General features: G+C 41.7%; 1 long non-coding RNA gene across 1 annotated transcript; it reads left to right on the forward strand.

The window, feature by feature from the left end:
- Nucleotides 1–9,642: 9,642 nt before the first annotated feature.
- LOC120317650 lies at nucleotides 9,643–13,593 on the forward strand. Its single transcript, XR_005559286.1, has 3 exons — nucleotides 9,643–9,688; nucleotides 10,271–10,338; nucleotides 12,117–13,593. It is a non-coding gene; the product is annotated as an uncharacterized LOC120317650 (long non-coding RNA).
- The last annotated feature ends 352 nt before the right edge of the window (nucleotides 13,594–13,945 follow it).

The raw sequence follows: 13,945 nt of genomic DNA on the forward strand, positions 1-13,945 counted from the left end.
CTGGAGAGACCAAACTTGCCTACAAGAAAGACCAAATGAAGAACAGAATAGAGGCATGGGAAGACAAAGCACTACATGGCCAATACATGAAAAAAATAGCTGGGAAAGCAGATAATAACAAAACCTGGCAATGGCTAAGAGCAGGAAAAGTGAAGAAAGAGACCGAGGGACTAATTCTGGCTGCACAAGACCAAGCCTTAAGGACAAATGCATACAAAGTCAAAGTTGAGAAGACAGCAACAGACAGTAAGTGCCGCCTATGCAAAGAAGCTGAAGAAACAGTGGACCACTTGGTAAGCTGTTGCAAGAAGATTGCACAGACTGACTACAAGGAGTGGCATGACAAAGTAGCAACAATGGTGCATTGGAAGAGCTGCAAAAAATATCATTTGCCTGTAAGCAAAAACTGGTGGGATCATAAAATAGAGAAAGTCATAGAAAATGATAAAATTAAACTGCTCTGGGACTTCAGAATTCAAACAGACAAGCACCTGCAACATAACACCCCAGACTTAACAATTGTCGATAAGAAAGACAAAAAAGTCTGGATAGTGGACGTGGCAGTGCCTGGAGACAGCAGAATAGACGAGAAAGAACTGGAGAAGATAACAAAATACAAAGACCTACAAATAGAAATAGAAAGACTGTGGCAAAAGCAAGCAAGGGTAGTACCAATAATAATAGGCTCCTTGGGTGCAATCCCAAAACAACTGGAGCACCACTTGAACACCATTGGCATTGACAAATTCGCTATTAGTCAATTGCAAAAGGCGGCCTTATTAGGAACTGCTTCCATCCTGCGACGATATCTGTAATACCATCAAACATCCACATCTGCCTATCCCAGGTCCTGGGTAAGGACTCGATAGGTAGACAAAATGCCAAATCCAGTCTGAACATCTGGCTGACTGTGCGATGATCCATAATAATAATATAATAATATTATTAATATAATTATAATAATATTATAATTTTATTATAATTATTATATATCAGAAATGTTTCTACCAAACCATCAATGGAGAAACTGCAATGAATCAGTCAGTACCTGACAAGGAAGAAACAGTGCAGTTCTGGAAGCAGATATGGGATAACCCAAAGAAATACAACAAGGATGCGGCTTGGTTAAAAGAGGTGGATGCAAATAAAACAGAAGTTGAAATGAAAGAACTAGTAATAACAACAAAAATGGTAGAAAAAAGAGCAAGGAAAATCAAAAATTGGTCAGCACCAGGTGAAGATGAACTGCATGGGTTTTGGTTGAAACATCTAAATGTTATACACCCACTCATTGCCAAGCAGTTCAACAATATACTACAAGGAGGAGAAATTGAAAAGTGGCTAACAACTGGGAAAACCTACCTAATAATGAAAAATCCAGCAAAAGGGGCAACACCAGGCAACTACAGGCCAATTACCTGCTTACCAACAACTTTCAAATTACTAACTGGTGTGGTAGCTGATGCAGTACAACAGCATCTAGTTGAAAACAATCTCTTTCCACCTGAGCAGAAAGGAAACCGCCCCAATAGCAGAGGAACAAAAGATCAACTCCTAATAGACAAAATGATCTTGGAAAACTGCAAAAGAAGGAAGACCAACCTGAATGTGGCATGGATTGACTACAAAAAGGCATTTGACTCTCTGCCACATGATTGGATAATAAAGTGCCTAGAAATAACAGGAGTCAGTAGAAACATCAGAAAATTTGTGCAAAGATCGATGGCACAATGGAAGACACAGTTGCAGATCAATGGTGAGAGGCTGGGAGAGGTTAATATCAAGAGAGGAATATTTCAAGGAGATTCATTGTCACCATTACTATTTGTTATTGCACTGTTTCCTCTGTCAACAATACTGAATAACTCAGGACATGGCTATCAAACATCAAAAACATCTGCCAGACTATCCCACCTCCTTTACATGGATGATCTGAAGCTGTATGGAAAAACATCATCTGAAATAGAATCGCTGCTCAACACTGTCCGTATATATAGCCAAGATATTGTAATGGAGTTTGGCTTGGACAAATGTGCCACACTCACTATCTAACAAGGAAATGTAGTGAAAACTGAAGGAATCAAGATGCCCCATGAAAATAGCATTAAGAGTCTGGATGAGGAAGATTACTACAAATACTTGGGTATCCTTCAAGCTGACAATATCAAGCACACTGAAGTCAAGAAAAAGATTAGAGGTGAATACATCAAAAGAGTGAAGAAGATCTTAAAGTCCAAACTCAATGGAGGAAATACCATAAAGGCAATCAACACCTGGGCAATCAGTCATTAGGTACACAGCTGGAATAGTGGACTGGACTCAAGCAGAACTAAAAGCAATGGATAGGAAGACCAGAAAAATAATGACAATGAATCATGCCCTTCATCCACGCAGTGACATTGATAGACTTTATCTACCAAGGCAAATAGGTGGGCGTGGAATGCTACAAGTACATCAGATGGTTGAAGAAGAAAAAATGGCTTTGGAAGAATATCTGAAGAACAATGATGAAGATGCACTGAAATTAGTATATCAGGAAGGCTTACTGACTACTGGAGAGACCAAACTGGCCTACAAGAAAGACCAAATGAAGAACAGAATAGAGGCATGGGAAGACAAAGCACTACATGGCCAATACATGAAAAAAATAGCTGGGAAAGCAGATAATAACAAGACCTGGCAATGGCTAAGAGCAGGAAAATTGAAGAAAGAGACCGAGGGACTAATTCTGGCTGCACAAGACCAAGCCTTAAGGACAAATGCATACAAAGTCAAAATTGAGAAGACAGCAACAGACAGTAAGTGCCGCCTATGCAAAGAAGCTGAAGAAACAGTGGACCACTTGGTAAGCTGTTGCAAGAAGATTGCACAGACTGACTACAAGGAGTGGCATGACAAAGTAGCAACAATGGTGCATTGGAAGAGCTGCAAAAAATATCATTTGCCTGTAAGCAAAAACTGGTGGGATCATAAAATAGAGAAAGTCATAGAAAATGATAAAATTAAACTGCTCTGGGACTTCAGAATTCAAACAGACAAGCACCTGCAACATAACACCCCAGACTTAACAATTGTCGATAAGAAAGACAAAAAAGTCTGGATAGTGGACGTGGCAGTGCCTGGAGACAGCAGAATAGAAGAGAAAGAACTGGAGAAGATAACAAAATACAAAGACCTACAAATAGAAATAGAAAGACTGTGGCAAAAGCAAGCAAGGGTAGTACCAATAGTAATAGGCTCCTTGGGTGCAATCCCAAAACAACTGGAGCACCACTTGAACACCATTGGCATTGACAAATTCGCTATTAGTCAATTGCAAAAGGTGGCCTTACTAGGAACTGCTTCCATCCTGCGACGATATCTGTAATACCATCAAACATCCAATCTGCCTATCCCAGATCCTGGGTAAGGACTCGATAGGTAGACAAAATGCCAAATCCAGTCTGGACATCTGGCTGACTGTGCGATGATCCATAATAATAATAAAGTTGGAGGGGACCTTGGAGGTCATCGAGTCCAACCCCCTGCTCAGGCAGGAAACCCTATACCATTTCAGACAAATGGCTGTCCAGTGTCTTCTTAAAAACTTCCAGTGTTGGAGCATTCACCGCTTCTGGAGGCAGGTTGTTCCACTGATTAATTGTTCTAACTGTCAGGAATTTTCTCCTTAGTTCTAAGTTGCTTCTCTCCTTGATTAGTTTCCATCCATTGCTTCTTGTCCTGCCTCCAGGTGCTTTGGAGAATAGCTAGGTTCCCTCTTCTTTGTGGCAGCCCCTGAGATATTGGAACACTGGTATCATGTCCCCCTTCATCCTTCTCTTCATTAAACTAGACATACCTAATTCCAGCAGCCGTTCCTTATATGTTTTAGCCTCCAGTCCCCTAATCATCTTTGTTGCTCTTCTCTGTACTCTTTCTAGAGTCTCAACATCTTTTTTATATCATGGTGACCAAAACTGGATGCAGTATTCCAAGTGTGGCCTTACCAAGGCATTGTAAAGTGGTATTACTACTTCATGTGAATTTGATTCTATCCCTCTGTTAATGCAGCCAAGCACTGTGTTGGCCTTTTTGGCAGCTGCAGCACAGGGCTAGCTCATATTTAAGTGATTGTCCACTAGGACTCGGAGGTCCCTCTCACAGTTACTACTATTGAGCAAGGTACCCCCTATACCAGTGGTTCTCAACCTGTGGGTCGGGACCCCATTTGGGGTCGAACGACCATTTCACGGGGGTTGCCAAACAAGGCTGTCCACCATTTTTCCCCCTTTTCTTTGGCTACGCCCCTGGCACCCGGTGATGTATAAGTGGTTGGGGGTCACCACAACATGGGGAACTGTATTTTGGGGTCGCGGCATTAGAAAGGTTGAGAACCACTGCCCTATACTATACCTGTGCATTTGGCTTTTTTTGCCTAAATGTAGAACCTTACTTTTTTCACCGTTGAATTTCATTTTGTTAGATAGCACCCAGTGTTCAAGTCTGTCCAGGTACTCCTGTATCCTAAGCCTGTCTTCTGGAATGTTGGCTATTCCTACCAGCTTGGTGTCATCTGCAAATTTGATGAGTCCCCCATCTATCCCCTCATCCAAATTGTTGCTGAAGATGTTGAAGAGTACTGGTCCCAGAACAGAGCCCTGGGGCACCCCACTACACACTTCCCTCCATATAGATGCAGTTCCATTGAGGACCACTCGCTGAGTACATATAGTTCAGTGGTTCTGAGATCACATCTGCCAGTTCTTTGAGAACCTTGAGGTGTAATCCATCTGGTCCTGGTGATTTGAGCTCATCTAGGCTGGATAGATGCTCACTTACCATTTACTTGCCTATCTTAATTTGTGTTTCTATTCTGTTTTTTATGGCACTATTTTTGATAGGTTCATCTGTTTTTTCCCTTTGTGTAAAGACAGATGCAAAGAATGAGTTAAATAGTTCTGCTTTGTCCCTATTGCTTGTCATCTTCTTGCCACTTTCACCCACTAATGGACCAATCATTTCCTTCACTTTTTTCTTGTTTTTTACATGTTAAAAGAAGCTTTTTTATTTTTTGACTTTGGTCGCAAGCCTTAGTTCATTTTGAGCCTTAGCTTTCCTCACTTCATCTTTGCAGGCTCAGACTATTTGTTGATATTCTGACTTAGTTATGTGCCCCTCTTTCCACTTTCTATACTTGTCCTTTTTATCTTTCAATTTATCAGAGAGTTCTTCATGCAGCCATGCTGGTTTCTTTTGAGAGTTGTTATTTTTCCTCTTTGTTGGTATTGTGCTGAAGTGGGCTTTTATTATCTCACTTTTCAAAATTTCCCAAGCTTCTTGAGTTGTTTTCCCCTGGAGGATTCTCATCTATGGAGTCCTTCCCAAGGCCTCTCTACGTTTATTGAAATTAGCTCTCTTGAAGTCCAAAACTCTAGTTTGACTGTGTTCTGTTGCTTATGCTTCCATAATGATGAATTCTAATATTGCATGATCACTTCCTCCCAAGGTTCCTGTGGCTTCAACACCTTCTATCATTTCATCTCAGTGAGAATTAGATCCAAAATGGCTAATCCCCTAGTTTCCTTCTCTACTTTTTGGGAGACAAAGTTGTCTTCTAGGTTTGTCAGGAACCTGTTTGATCTTCCACTTGGCGGAGAGTTTGTCTCCCAGTTGATGTCAGGGTAGTTAAAGTCCCCCATTACTACTGTGATTTGCTTCCTACATACCTTAGCTAGCTGACTAGCAAAAAGTTCATCTATTTCCTCTGTTTGGTTGGGTGGCTTATAGTATACACCTATGGCAATGTCATTTTTTTCTCCCTTTTATATTGACCCATTCAAGACAGTTTTCATCATTGTTGTGCTCTATTTCTGTAGAGATGTAGTTATTTCTTATATAGAGAGCAACTCCACCTCCTCTTTTATTTGGTCTGTTTCTTTTAAATAATTTAAATCCCTCTAGCTGTGTGTTCCATTTGTGGGTTTCATTCCACCATGTTTCCGTAATGGCAACAATATCATATCTGCCCTCATTAACCTGAATTTCTAGTTCACCCTGTTTGTGCTGTGGATCTGAACATTGGGACTAAATTTCTGGTCTTTTAACCCCCAACCCGTGTGTGTGTGTGTGTGTGTGTGTGTGTGTGTGTGTGTTTGTGTGTGTGTGTGTGTGTGTGTGTATTTAAGACTCCTGAGATGCTAATTCAGCTTTGCACTTCTGCATGGACAGCTCCTGCCCACGCACCCACTGCCTCCCAAAGATGGAGCAGCTTCTGCTTTTCTCTTTTGTGAAAATAACTTGCAGGCTTTTGTTGAGTAAAATGGCCATAGTTTCCTCTTGCAGAGCAGAAAGCTAGGGAAAGATCCCGTTTCACCAAACAGGCCTCAGGCAGAGGAATCTGAGAACATAAAAGCACCTACTGAAATCACAAAGATTTTTTGTCCAGTGTACAAGTCCTGGTGGACAAGGAAAAGAGAACTTTACTGACTGATGTTGCAACTGAGGCTCAAACATTGTGGTTTGGGGAACTACCCAAGTGGTACCAGGAAGTTTGCAATTGGAGATGGCCTCCCCTTCTCCCCCCCCTCCCCTGGCAAGCAGGTTAGTCCATGCCACATTGTTCAGATCTTCAAGTCACTGGTAACTAGAAGTTGGGACCAGACAATCACACCCAGAAGCTCCAGAGAGATTTGTGTGGCTCGACCTCTTCCTTCCTAGCTCTGCATATGCAATCAGATCTGCTGAACCATTCAAGGGTTCAGCCCAGAGCTGCAGAAATGGTCCAATCCAGTAAAATCTCATCTCAAGTATTCAAATTCAGTGCTCCGTTTGGAGGGGGGAAATGGCAGACTGTTCTTCAATCTTATACGAACACCAGAAAATGTTTATTTCATCAGAGCGAGAAAAATGCAGTCAAATTATATATAAGTTTGGGGATTTTCTCAGCTATATTCCCTTCAAATCCAGGTTGTCTAAGAAGGGCTACTAGCTTTATTGTTTGAGGATAGAAATTATCCTGTGTGAGGGAAATCCATGCCAAGTATCACAGGCACATTGAATAATTTTGTGCACAAAGGGTTTTAAGAAAGAGTTGTCACCCACACCACACACACACACTTATACACAGGAATGCAGTGGAGTTGAGTCTGAGGCAGTGCTGCAAGAAATGAACTTGCTAGCAAGGAAAGCTTAAAAGTAGAGAGTGAGAGAAGTAGAGGCCCTGAGCAAAGACAACGGAGGGGACATTGGATGCTGCCTGCCTCTCAAGAATTCAGGAAATGGAGTAATTGTCTTAAATTACAGGAAAGCAGATTCTGACTGAATGCTAGAAAAACCATGAAGAGCAGTTGACAGAGAGGCAATTATCCCCTGCACTGGATGCATTCAAGGAGATCTTGGACAGTCCTCTCTGAGGAACTCCCATGTGAGTTTCTGCACTGGGTGGGGGAAGCCCTTGACGGCCTCAGCAGCCCCTCCTAGCATTCTGGTATCTACTCCAGCTGAGAGCTTCTGAATTATACTCTACAAGGACCAAGAATAGTTGTTCCACTGATTGATGATTATGTGTCATCAACTTAGTGTTAACTTTTAGTGACCACAGATAGAGTTTCTCCAGGACAATCTAGCCTGGTCTTTCAACAGGGCTTCCATCCCCTTTGCAATGGAGTACATCCACCTTGCTGCTGCTGGCCCTCTTCTTCTCTTTCCTTCCACTTTTCTCAGCATTAGATCCTTCTCCAAAGAGCTCCATCTTCATCGTGTGTCTGAACTAGAACAATTTGAGCCTGGCCATTTGTGCCTCAAGTGAAAACTCTGGGTTGATTATTTTCAAACCCATCAGTTTGTTTCCTTGGCTGTCCATTGTATTCTCAGGAGCCTTGTCCAACACTAACGTTCAAAGGCCTCAATACTCTTCCTATCTTGCTTCTTAAAAATCCAGTATTCACTTCCGCAGAATGTTACAGGGAATATCATGCACAATTCTGATCTTTTTAGGTAGAGACGTTATTATGTGCCAGTCTGCAACGTATTTCTTGACTGCTTGTTCCTTGACTATTGGTCTGATCCTAAAAGGCAGAAGTTACTCTCCACTTCGTTATTTTCATTGTCAGTTCTCAGGCTGGCAGTTTTATTTTTTGTCATTACTTTGGTCTTCTTTATATTTTAGTTCCATTTTATCATGGTGTGGCTTGATTCTTAGACTTTGCAAATTCTTTCATTTTTGGGCAATCAGGATGGTGCATCAGCATGGTGCAGATGATTGATCCTTCTTCCTCCAGTTTTAAAACCATACTCATCTTCTCCATTCCAGTTTCCCATAAAATATATATTCTGTATGTATAAATAAACAAGGGGGAGGTGTACAGCCTTGTTGCCCTTCTTTGCCAACTTGGAGCAAGTCTTTTTCACCATGTTCTTCTCTCTGTACTGTGGTTTCCTGGCCTGTATATAAGTTTTGCATGATGTCAATGAAATGTTCTGGGATTCCCATTTTTCTGAGAACTTTTCACATCTTGACACGACCAACACAATCAAAGTTTTTCTATAATCACTGGAGCCTATATTGACTTATTTTGGGTATTCCTTGGCTAAGGTACCACAACACACATTGCAAAATGTGTCTGGATGCAGCTTTAACACCGATTCCCAATGGAAAGCCGAATGGGTCAGTGAATGCCCAGTCATAGGAAGACATATAAATGACCCACAAGAAAGGTGCCAAACTTTAAAGTACCACTTCAGCAATGGACAATCCTGAATAGGATTCACACCTCGTATGGTGTCTGCCAGGGCTCTCTGTATAAATGGGGCAAAGTATCCTCCCCCCTCCGACGGTGGGTTCCCACATCAAACTATGGATCCGATCATGACCGACTGTAAGCTGAGGACATAGACCCGTTCAGTATCTGATTCTTTTTAGATAAAACGATGCTGTGTTTCAGTGTCTAGATGGTCTAGCCCAGGGGTAGGCAACCCAAAACACTCAAAGAGCCACTTGGACCCGTTTCCCACCAAAAACAAAATACCGGGAGCCGCAAAACCCTTTTGATATCTAAAATGAAGATAACACTGCATATATCCTTTTTTACCTTTATTATAAGTGTGTGTGTGTGTGTGTGTGTGCGCGCGCGTGTGTATGTATGTATGTGCGTGTGTACACACACACACACACACTAAAAAAAAAGTAAAAATATGACTCTTGGGAATATCCATACTATTAAAACAATGATCACCAAGAGAATGCTTTAAGAGAATAAAATTACATACACACACAGGTTAAAAAAAGGATATATGCAGTGTTATCTTCATTTTAGATGTCAAAAGGGTCTCTCTCTCTCTGTCTCTCTCCCTCCCTCCCTATCTGCCCTTGGTCTGCCACTCCTCTTCCCCCACTCTCTCTCTCTCTCTCTCTCTCTCTCTCTCTCTCTCTCTCCCTCCCTCCCTCTCTCTTTCTCTCTCTCTCTTTCTCCCCTCCCTCCTATCTGCTGCTCACCTGGCAAGCTTCAAGCTATTGTCCAACAAGATCAGGGGTAAGCAATCTCGTCTCTTTTATGACTCATGGACTTCGACTCCCAGAATTCCTGAGTCAGCCTAGCTGGGCTAGCTAGCTCTCTCCTGCCCTTCCTGCTTCCTGCTTCCTGCTTCCTGCAGAGACGCAGCAAAGGGAGGAGCTCCGCCCAGAAAGCTTTTCAGCTCCTCGGAGAACGCTGTGAGTGCACTCTCTTTTACACACACACACACACACACGCACACACAAAACACACACACACACACACACACCCAGACACACACACACATACACACAGAGAGAGAGAGAAGCAGGGAAGCGCAATTGCCTCTCTCTGTCTCTGTCTCTCTCTGCAAAGGCAGAGGAGGCTGGGAGCCACAGGGGAAGGCTCAGAGAGCCGCATGCGGCTCCGGAGCCGCAGGTTGCCGACCTGTGGTCTAGACAGTGGCATTTGAACATAGATCTTATTAACATATATATTGTATTGTGTTCTAATAATCCTGTTGAAATGTTAATATATATGGCTAGTCCATGTATGATATGCCATACATTAAATAAATAAATAATACAGACTGCAAGACTTGCAATATGCCGATGACAGGATTTTACTATCATATTAGTAAGTTGGCTTGTATAGTCTGTTAAGGAGACTTGATTACTATTGTTATAGCAATTATTAATAAAAGAAAGTCAAAAATCATGATTTTCAGGAAGTGATATCACAACATAGAGGGCTTTTAGATGGTGAGCCAATATAACATGTCAACATCTTTTCTTACCTAGGAGTTGTCTTCTTCTCTGAAACTGGATTTTGTCTCCCTCATAATCAAAGGAGCTCACTCATGGTGAGGGTATGTGTGAATTCTCAATTAAAATTAGGAAATCATTGCTACCCAGGTTCCTTAGCCCCAGTTATTAAGGTGTACAACGCTCATGCTCTTCTATAGAGCTGATGTTTAAGGCTTAAAAAACATGCTGTTATTAGAACAAACACAACCACAGCATCTGAGAAGTATCCCAGGAAATCTTTTTAGGCCAGGGACTGCTCAGGGCAAGGGGTCACAGAGCTGTTCTCTCCACATTGATCAGTCTTCTCGATTCTCCATCAAGTCCATCATGACTCCAGTTTTGGGCTGAGAACCTTCTTTCCCTTTTCAGGACCTTTAAGAAATGGAAAGAACTGCTCTTTTCAGCAATACCACTGACAGCTGCCTTAAACTATGACAGTGGTGGGACTAGATGGTCTCCAGCTGACGCTTATCCTGTAATAGCATTTATATTAGTTTCTAGTGGATTGTGGGTACTATAGTCTTACTTTCACTGTGCTTAAACAGAAGTACAAATCAAATAAAAATCTGGCCTTTTTTGCTTCTCTCATGCCTTACTAATACCAATTGTGAGTTGAGATACTTATTCTACTTGGACTTTCCTCCAAATTCAGAAACTGCATAAGGACACCGTTCTCTATAAAGATCCTTTGTTTCCCAGCAAGCCAATATGTTTCATTTTTGGCCTTGTGGCTTCAACAAATTAGAGCTTGGGCTCCAATCATATCACTTATTATAACTCCCTTTAGCTTGGTTCAGATGAAAGGCTCTAACACTCAATTAAGGGCAGACTGTTTGCTAATAGTTGGAGAGATATTTAATAGAAGTAGACAGAAAGTAACATGCTTGAGGTTGAGGGGAGGGGAATCTGAAGAGCTTCAGAAAGAAGGAAGAGTCCTTACTGTTAACAACAATAAATAAAATTTCCAGCTTAAATAAACTCTCAAACACGCCATCTAGAAAAGCAGGTTACAAGGAATTCCAGATTTCTAGGGAGAGAAGCCATCACCTTGACGATAACACCTCAATGAAAAAAAAAACCAACCAACACATCCACATTTATCTTTAATATCCAGTGTACAGATAGAAATAATCCACATGAATCTATATTCTGTCATCATAAAGTCATAAACATTTGTGAAATCATATACATTAACAATAATTAAATAAAATGAATACAGGATTTTAATGCTAAATCTATTATTTTTGGTGGGTTTTGATGCCCTTAGATATGACGTCCTTTGGAACTTTTTGAAATATTCAAGGTCTTGGAGACGCTATATATCAGGGAGTGGAATCCTTCCTGTTGGGTTGAGTCCAGGTGGTGGTGCTATTAGAAGTTAAAAGTACTTCTCTCTCTCTCCCTCTCCCTCCCTCCCTCCCTCCCTCCCTCCCTTTCTCTCTCTGATATCCTGATTTCTCAAAGCAGCATTCATAACATCCATCACCACTTCACAACCAAATTAGATTGCTACAAGGTTCAAAAATGGGCTGCCTGAGGTGAACCAAAGTGCTTAAAATCCAGATGTAACAGATCCTAGAGTTGGTCTATTACAGGAGTTGTATCTTCTTGCCAAGGCAGATCTGTACCTCTGAAGGCTTTGTGATTTTTTTGCTACCTCTCAATTTTTAGACATGGTGGTGGAGAGGTGAACATTTGTTGCATAACTTTTAGTGCACCAGCTGTGTTGACCCTTACCTAGCTGGCATTAGAAAGCATTATCTACACCTTGGTTATAGTATTAAGTTTAGACTAGTATAAAATGTTCTAGAAGCTCCCATTTGTTTTTTTTTTCTTCCAGAAACTGCTTATGGCCTGTTATCCAAGACTCAGCATAACTAGATACTTGGAACTGAAGAGAAGAAATTTTGTGAAGCATTTCTACAGTAAGCTTGACAGCTGGAAAAATATTGATCGAGATTCTCCAGACCCCCATCACATCCAAGAAAATGTCATCTGTGGCAACATGAAGTTATCCACAAAGGAAATGGCTCTATAAGAAAATGGAGGCTCCTCCAAGGATGGCATCGTCTCCCTATAGCTCCTTTGCTCCCCCACAGACAAGGGCCATGGAGAGGAAGGGCCCTGCTGTCTTCTTCAACAAGTGAATTCTGAAAACTGGGGAATTCTCAGAATGGGAAATTCTTAAAACATTTGCATTTCCAATAACTGACCCATTTGTAGTATGGAAAATTCTTTCCCATTCTCTATAACAAATGTGGCCTACTGAAATGACACAATCTGCTTAAAATCTTGTAATACTTTGCTCATTTCTTGCCCACTTTGCCAAGCCCATCAACCTCTCATATGTTTGCCATTTTCTCTTGGAAATCGGCCCTGCCTGAGACACCCTGGCCACATTCAGAACCGCCTCTCTGCATGCCTGCAGGATTTGAATGGAGTACCTCGCAGACAGTACACTTCCCCTGATCTGTCGGGGATGCACAAAGCTTCTCTGAGAAATTGTCTCCAGCTTTCTGAAAATAGTTTGGCTTCCCCCCCCCCCAAATTCTTCAACAGATCTTCTTCAAATCCCAGCTCGGAAGTCAACTGCAATGAGTGAGAAAGAACCTTTTTCCTCCCAGGAAGATGTGGTGGGGACGGTATTGAGTAGTTCAGACATTCTGGCCAGGAGAGCATCTTGAAAGCTGCAGCTCCCTGATGACGTGGATGTCATTGCCCATAAAGAATATTCCGTGAAGAACAGCTGCACACCAAGGCAAGCATTACTCACCAAGGATCTCCTCCTCGTTTATTTGTTGTGAATGACTGAAGACTCCAACCTGCTTTTGCCAAGTGTCTGTCAGCAGAATTGGAGTTCTGCTCAAAATCTGAGTTTAGAATCCACAAGAGTTTAATTCCTGCTCTAAACTACAATTCTGATATATATGTGGGAACTTGCAAAAGCAAATGTAATGAGATGCTCTGAATCCAGAGAAATAACTAAAATTCTACAGAGCAGACGTCTCCAAGTTTGGCTGTGTACCCTTGCTGTACCAGTAACAAAAGAATGCTCCCCAATGTGCTTATTTGTAGATTATAGACATGGAGAAGCATTCAAATGTGTTATGCATATTATAGGTCTAGTCTACATATTATGTATTGGTGTAGCTGAATTTCTTATTTTACATATCAAGCTAAACTTAAATAGATACTGTAATATTTCCATCCATAGCCAAGTGGTCCATCCTGTTCCTCAATCTGGAGATCACTAGCATTAGCATCTCCTCTGCTGGATGCTTTATTGAGTCCAATGACCTGATTCCAATCTCAATGTATTCAGACTAAGCTAATTTCAGTTAGTCTCCATTAAAACAAGTGGAAATTCTCCATAACTCAGTTTTCTTTTTTTTGTAGCTTTCATAAAAAAACCATTTCAACTAACTTAATAACTAACTTAACTTCAACTTAATCCAAATCAATAGACAGGACCCTGGACCTCAGAGCAGCCGGAAGGAGCACCTCCTCCAATGCCCTGTGCCTGTGTGTGCTTTGTTTGCACCAAGGTGCTGTGTGTGCCCTTGCTGAAGAGCACTGTGTCTTTAAAGAGACGTTGGCCCCTGTGGACTGAAGCAGCGGTGTCCCTCCAGATGTCAGGGAACACAGCTGGTGTCTTAGGGGTTGCCGAGG

Source organism: Crotalus tigris, unplaced genomic scaffold, assembly GCF_016545835.1.
Source record: "Crotalus tigris isolate CLP2741 ecotype Arizona unplaced genomic scaffold, ASM1654583v1 scf7180000019754.1282937, whole genome shotgun sequence".
NCBI classification, from domain to species: domain Eukaryota; kingdom Metazoa; phylum Chordata; class Lepidosauria; order Squamata; family Viperidae; genus Crotalus; species Crotalus tigris.